The 7,283-nt window shown below is 30.2% G+C and overlaps 1 long non-coding RNA gene across 2 annotated transcripts in view; it reads left to right on the forward strand.

Moving 5' to 3' along the window:
• Positions 1–1,033: 1,033 nt before the first annotated feature.
• LOC111089354 overlaps positions 1,034–7,283 on the forward strand; it is a 10,154-nt gene continuing 3,904 nt past the window's right edge. Inside the window, exons 1-2 of one of the 2 annotated variants that reach the window (XR_002613623.1) lie at positions 1,034–1,154; positions 6,182–6,258. This is a non-coding gene — a long non-coding RNA (uncharacterized LOC111089354). The other variant, XR_002613622.1, reaches the window with a different exon arrangement.

Genomic DNA, 7,283 nt, shown 5'->3' on the forward strand with positions numbered 1-7,283 from the left:
GGACTTGTGTCGCTAAAGTTTCGTCGGAACGAACTTACGGGAAATCAATTAACAAACGGAGACGTAACAATATTTTATCTTTCTGCCTTTTTTATTAATTTGTTGTCTTCTTTTCCTAAATCTTTTAATGATCTATGTCTAGCTTGTTGATGTTCTCTTAATTTTCTGATTCTCTCTTTTTGATTTTCTTGCCACTCTGTCATAATATACATCAAATTTCACACTTGCTTCGTCTTCTTGAAACTATGTCTTGACTTTTATCTATTTTTAAGAAAATAACTCCAATTCTGAAATCAATATTGTTACAGTTTCTATTAGTGAGCGAGGTCTTGTGGGTGTGTTACTTGGTAAATAAAAAGGCAACTTCTAAAAGTTCTTCTTATCAAACGATAGACCTAACTTCACATATAACAAGCACATACTTGCTAACGTATCGTACGAACGGTACTTCTCGTGTCTAATCGTTCATTGAAAATATAAACGCAAAATGTGTAGTGATAGCAGACTTAATAATCAATCAACAGTTTTAACTGAGACAGAATTATAAATCACTCAACAATTTATGCTTCTCTATTATATATTTTACCCGAACTTTACCTCACGTGGCGAAACAGCAATACAAACGCTTAAAATAGAAAACATAGCATATAACAACACCTTTAGTACTACAACTCATCACTAGATGGCTACACTTTTATCAAATTTCCCGCCCTCTAATTTTGAATAAAGTGGGTCACTTTTGAATTATTGTGATAATTTTTAATAATGTAACTTATAATAAATATCAAAAAATTCTATTAGGATCTCATTTCTAATGGTCATATAGTAATCCCATAAAAACACTCAGGACGTGATTATAAAAGAGACACAAAATTAATTTTGAAGTTAAATAAGGTTTTTTACTAGATTTTTATAAACGTAAAGATAGTATATTTTGTAAAAAAATATAATAAGAATTATAAATTATATTTAATCCAAAGCTCAGAAGGCCTACATTTTATAATTTTCGACACATGACGTCATCACATAGAATTAGGCTTATAACTTGTAAAATTGTAATAAGATATGAAGGTTTATATCGAGACTTAAAGTGTTGTAATTAAACTGAGATGTGTTTCACGCCAGAGTGTGTGCAGGCTGAGTTGTCTTAATAGGTAGGGTGGATAAAGAAGAAGTATTGCCGTTTGTGTACTTACCCTTACCCTATGATTAGGCTTAGGAGTGTAAATCAGAATATTTAGGCCTAGTGTCAAACAAATGAATTAATTGTCCTCGGAATATGTACCAAACTAAAAATCTGACTCATTGGCCATTGTAATTAGAATTTAGAGTCAGACTGGGAGAAATTTCAGAATAAACTGAAAGTAGGTTTAGATTGATTAGTATTTAAACGAATACTTGACCAGTTTTAGTTAACTTAAGAAGTTATGTAAATTATAACTTATATTTTAATAAAAGTTTAAGCATATGTAGGACTTAAGACTAAGTTATATTATTAGTATTGACTTAAATTTAAATTACTAATAGTAATACTCAGTTGTAGTGTATAAACAATAAATTACTTTCATACAGTCACATGCATTTTAATTTTATTTTTAAGGACTGTGTTTATTGCAGGTGGTTATGGTATAACTTAGTTACTAAGTTAGTAACTAAGCCTGTTGCATAGAAAATTTAAAATCACGTTAATTTTTGGACAATAAGAACATAATGAAAAACTGAAATGGTAATTTCAAACATCACTATCAGTGTTATTCCTTGCATACCAAAATAACCAATCAAAATTAAATACAGTCTTGAAAGTTTAATGGCTTTCATTTATAATATTTCAAACCTTTTCATTCCAACACTAAAACTGTTAAGTAACAAATTTGAGCACCACTAGAAGTGATTCAAAGTGAGCCTCACAAGAACCTTGCTCAAGGCAACAATGATATTGTGTTTAATTCTTTATAATCTCCACCCATATATACACCAAATGTTTCATGCACCATTTAAGTGCCTCACGCCCAGTTTGTTGTGGTCAAAGCACTGCTATGGTAATGGGGTAAAACCTTTCAATGGATGATGAACAGTTAAAATCAAACTTTGTAAAAAAAAAAAAGAACTGCACATTTATTTGCCTCATTTTACCACATTTAAAGATCCATCAGAATGCTTTAGGGGTTAATTGACACTAAAGTCACACCGAAAGCCTCCTCTTTTGTCACAACCAAATGCTACTTTCACATGAAAGCTTAAGTAAGGCCTTTTCAAGTTTCTGTACCCTGTGTGGCAAACTGCACTTTATCAGTTTTAAAACTCAGCTTCTATGTTCTGGTCTATTCACTAAGACTTGCCCAAATTCTTTTAGATAAGAGAATCATTTTCATCATAATTAGATCATCTCAGCAATTAATATCATCAGCAAGTTTAAAAGTATCACGATCTAAGAAGCTGGTAAAATCAATTATATAGATAATAATAAAAAAATTTTCAAGAAAAGACCCACACGGCCATATTCTCTCAATCAGAAAAACACCCATTTTTCATAACTTTTTGCTTTCTACCACTAAGCCACTACATAACCTTTTCTTATACGTGTATTTCATGAATATTCAACTTACTAATTAACCTCTTGTGGGGTACCTTACCAAAAAGTTTTAAAAGTCTATATACACAATGATAACTGTGATGCTCTCATTCAAAAAAGTGGAAGCTTTTATGAAATATCTCAAATTGTTAAGGCAAGAAAACTTTTGTCTAAAACAATATTCAAAATAAGTTTGTTATTTATTTGAAACTTCTCTTTCTAAATGATTTTTTGCATAAAGTTCATTAACATTTTGATAACAGAAGCCAAACAAATAACCCTCTGGTTTCTTAGACTTTCATAAGCAAGTTTCTTTTAAAAATAAAAAAAAAGGAAAGATAACAACAGACTTCATGGCCTATGCAAGTCAGCTCTCTCAAATAATAATAATTAACTGCCAATCTTCCAGTAATGAATTTCATATTTAGTGTGATAGGTGTATGAGGCTTTTAAAAATACCATTTTCCACCAGCCATTAATCTAATTCAAGGTTTTAAGTTAAATTACATTGTAACTGTGAGATTTGTTCTGGAAGAAAAAGTTTAATAAATATCTCTAAAATAATTTTTTCAAGGTAAATAGATTTTAGTACAAATTCTCCTTACTTTTAAAGAAATTGGTCAGCCTGAGTAACTCTTCTCCTTCATGGGTTAACATGAAATAAAATCCCTCGTGTTCAGATCAGATTTGATGTTTTGAGCCAAGAGATTCCTAGCTTTTACACCAGGTTTTGACCTTTTCATTTGTTGATTATTAAATGTTGTATCCTCATAATCGAAAAATTATTGATTTATTAAACGTATTTTCCCTTTTCATCTGTTAAAATGACAAAAGTCTTTTGATTAGAATGCAAAATTAAAGAATTTTGTACGTAATGTGTTGACTTTCACTTAATATGATTGAATTAACAAAATTATTCCTAACTTTATTAATACTTTCTAATTTAGATTAGTCACACAATATTTGATTCTGGAAGCTTCTGAAAATGACTTTTCTTTGAATCAGGTATGAGATTGCACATTATGGTATTTTTAGCTTTAATGGACTATCTCTGCTTGTTTATAAAAATGTTGTCGCACTATAAGTAGGCAGAAGGAGTCCATTAAAACCTAAATTTTTTTCTTTTCTTGGGCATGGCCTGGACATACTTTTTAGATACCTGGACCATGAAAGTAGGCTTTCTCGGGGTACTCCCATTTCCCCCCACAGCAACATTTTCTGGTTTTGGATTTATAGATCCCTGACACCCTGAAGGACCCTTTGTCCTATAGGGGCCATTTGGTTTGTGGAGTCTGGATCTCCCTTATTCATGGCTCTCTTGACTGCTTAAGGCATCTACAAATCTGCCATGTTAACATAATCTTCTTTAAGTAAGCTTAAACCACTAAAGTTCAAGCACAGCCCACACCACCATCATGAGAGAGGTGAAAAGAAGCTAAAGCTTCTGAGCACCCTTGGTAATCCCCCGAGGTTTGACCTCAGAGGATCTCATACCCAAATTCCTGCCACATATTATTATTTAAAACCCAAACTTTCCCATATCTACACTGACTGCATAAACTATCCTTGAAGCAACAGTGTACATTAATTGTGATTTAAAAAGTTACATAAAAGGTAATATCTATCATTTCATTGGAAGTACAAAATTAAATACATCTATAGTACTAAAAATAAGGCATAAAATAACATCTTTGCTATAAGGATTCTACTAACGTTGGTAAGGAAACATTTTCCCACAAACTCACGAAATTCTTTTGTATACAAAGAGAACAAACTTATTCAGTCAATTCCTTAAAATAATGATAAGTCTCTAACTGTTAGCAGCATACCTGCTCTTATCATTGTCAAAGGTGGTCAGGAAGATACACCAGTAAACCTGTTTGTTTTGTTCAGGAAGTTCAACCTGAACATATTTCTCACCTTTGTCAACTTTAGCAACATCATTTCCCACAATAAGCATTCAACCAATTTTATACAACAAAAATTATCCTTTTTTCTTTTATTAGCCCTCACGAAAAATCTTGAAAACCTTTTTTTAAATAAGTACGATCATGATCTTCCAGTGACTTAATACAAAAACTTCAAATGTTAGTACAGAAGGGACCAAACTCATATTTTAGCATAACTAATTTATTTCCATGAATTAATCTAAAATCACAAAATGATCTTTATGGCTCAAAAAATGTCTTTATCTTGATACAAACCTGATCAATAATCTGTCGTTTAATCCTTCACAAAGTTTCTTACCTCCACCTAACACTTGGAATAGCTAATTAACACCTTCTTATTCATAAATCTCTGATTGATAATTCTTCAGGTTTTCATTAATTTTCATCTTTACCTTCAAAATACATAACGAAAAAAAGGTGCTTTTTTTCCTAGTTTGATATATCTTCTCCGTAGTATCCTGAACTTAAGCAACCGAGGCAAATTCTAGTTCTAGTTTTCCTGTGTTTCTTATCACACGTACATGTACCTTTCAGTATAGAGCAATCTACGGAACAAAACCACGGAATCCATTTGTCTCCCATTATTATTAATAATCCAAGATAAAAGTTCCTACTTGTTACTAATTAAAAGTAATAACTAACATTAGGCCTAACAATTAATTATAACTAACCAATCATTTGCCATCCAAGTGATCTCCAATTATTATTTTTTATGCAAGAGTGTTTAATTATAGATGTACAGTGTAAATTTGTGTATTTTAATTCAAAAGCTAACTTATAATTTGGACACTTGTACATGAAAGATGTACTTAAATAGTTTAGCCATTGAAAACGTTTCTTGGATACGAGTATTGTGAAGTATTTTCTTGTTAGTTGGGTATTAAAACTCTCTAAAACTCAAGCAATTGTAACTTCAAGCATAATTTTTTTAAATAATGAAGTGTGTTTTTATTTATATAATTTCAAGGACTTAATTTTATGAATTTATAGATGATAATGTTTGATTTATGTTAGAACTGAAACTTCAAAGTTTCCAATGGTGATTTTAATAAATATATAATGTATATATATATATATTTTTTATGTTTTTAATTTTTTTAGTGTGCGTCCATTAGATAAAAGTACTATCACTAGAGTAAAACACAAAATCAAAATATGAAAGTGTTGCTGCCAAAAAACAAAAGTTTGAAAGGAATAATTTTGTTTTCTGATGTTTATTGTAATCAGAGGATATGTTAGTTTCTTAAGTACATAAATAAAATTGTATTCTATTTTGGAATACTATACATGGAGTGCAGAGTTTAAAACTTGTGATTTACTCATACAGTGGCAAAATTAACTTATAAATGTAGTTAAGAAATAATGCTTTCAGCTAGAAAACATAAACATTTTAAAACAATCTTGGTTTAGCTGTGTCACAAATTTAAAGTAGTTTTGGGTTTACAGAAAAAAATGGAAGGCTTTTTTAACATACTCTATATGTATATAATTTGAATGAAAGTTAAAAAGTCAGTTGTACGTAAATATTACTAAAATATGTGATTACAGTTGCTAAAGTTTTAAAGACTGACAAAGGTTTAAATTTTGATGTTTTTAGAATGTTGTATTAAAAAAAAACATTTTCATTATGGTGTGTTCTTTTTCCACATTCAAATTTTAGGAAATAAACCAGCTATTTTTACGAAGTGTCATGCAGAAGACCCATTACGAAGTATGACTGTTCTTAGGATCTTGTAGGTACGCAATAAGATCGTGTAGAAATAAAAACTTTGCATCCTAATGACTTAAGCTCAGTATTGCTATTATTAAGATTAAGGGTTTGTGTTTTGTAAATACTAAGTTTTAGAATGATCTACCTTGAAATGTTAATGCGACTAAATGTGATATTTTTTTAAGCAACGAGAAGTTCTTTATCTCAGTTTTTTTGTAATTACACCATAGTTGCATAAGCATTTATGTGAGAAAAGCAAAGATTTAATTTTTTATATATAAACATAATATGCAAAATGACAGATGAATCATCTCATCAGGGTAATTTTATTTTGGTAAGGAATACATGTGTTTTTTGGTTAAATTTATTAAAATAACATATCTTCAATTTAGATTAGCCACCTAAGTTTTTTTCTTTCAAAAAAACCTGTTTTTAATCTTCACACTCAGCTTATTGTCCAGTGTGCTGTCCTGCATGAGAACATTCAATCAGTGTGAGAATTTACACAAACTTGTGATTTTATTAGAGAACGAAAAGTTGGGTATAAAAATAAAGAATGAGAAACAAGTTTATTACAAAAGAAAGAAACATTGCCTTGCAGTGCAGAATTAAAGTATTTACTGTACTGTACAACCTAATTCAACAAGCTGTTCTCGGGACACACCCCAAAAATACCACAGTTCAAAACATACAAATGAATGTGTGATCCACTGATGTCGGCCTCTTATCTTAATTGAAAAAATAGAGAGGTAGTTGTTCTTATTCAGATGCCTGTCCAATAAGAGCAAAAGTTAAAATAAAATATTTCAAATTACAAATCAAGCAAACTATTCATTAAAGTTTAGAACTCGTACAGATAAATATTTCTATCATAAAACAAGACCCAATCTTTTCTTGCAAAGCTTGCATGTGTTACTCTTTATTATCCAATAATTTGTTTTCAATCTTTCATGGCACTCAAGCAGATCTCCTGTAGACAGCTTATCCAATCGTCTAGAGAATTAGAAGAAATTGGAAATCCAATATGTGTTCTGTGTTCCATATCATACAA

Source organism: Limulus polyphemus, unplaced genomic scaffold, assembly GCF_000517525.1.
Source record: "Limulus polyphemus unplaced genomic scaffold, Limulus_polyphemus-2.1.2 Scaffold5992, whole genome shotgun sequence".
Taxonomy (NCBI): domain Eukaryota; kingdom Metazoa; phylum Arthropoda; class Merostomata; order Xiphosura; family Limulidae; genus Limulus; species Limulus polyphemus.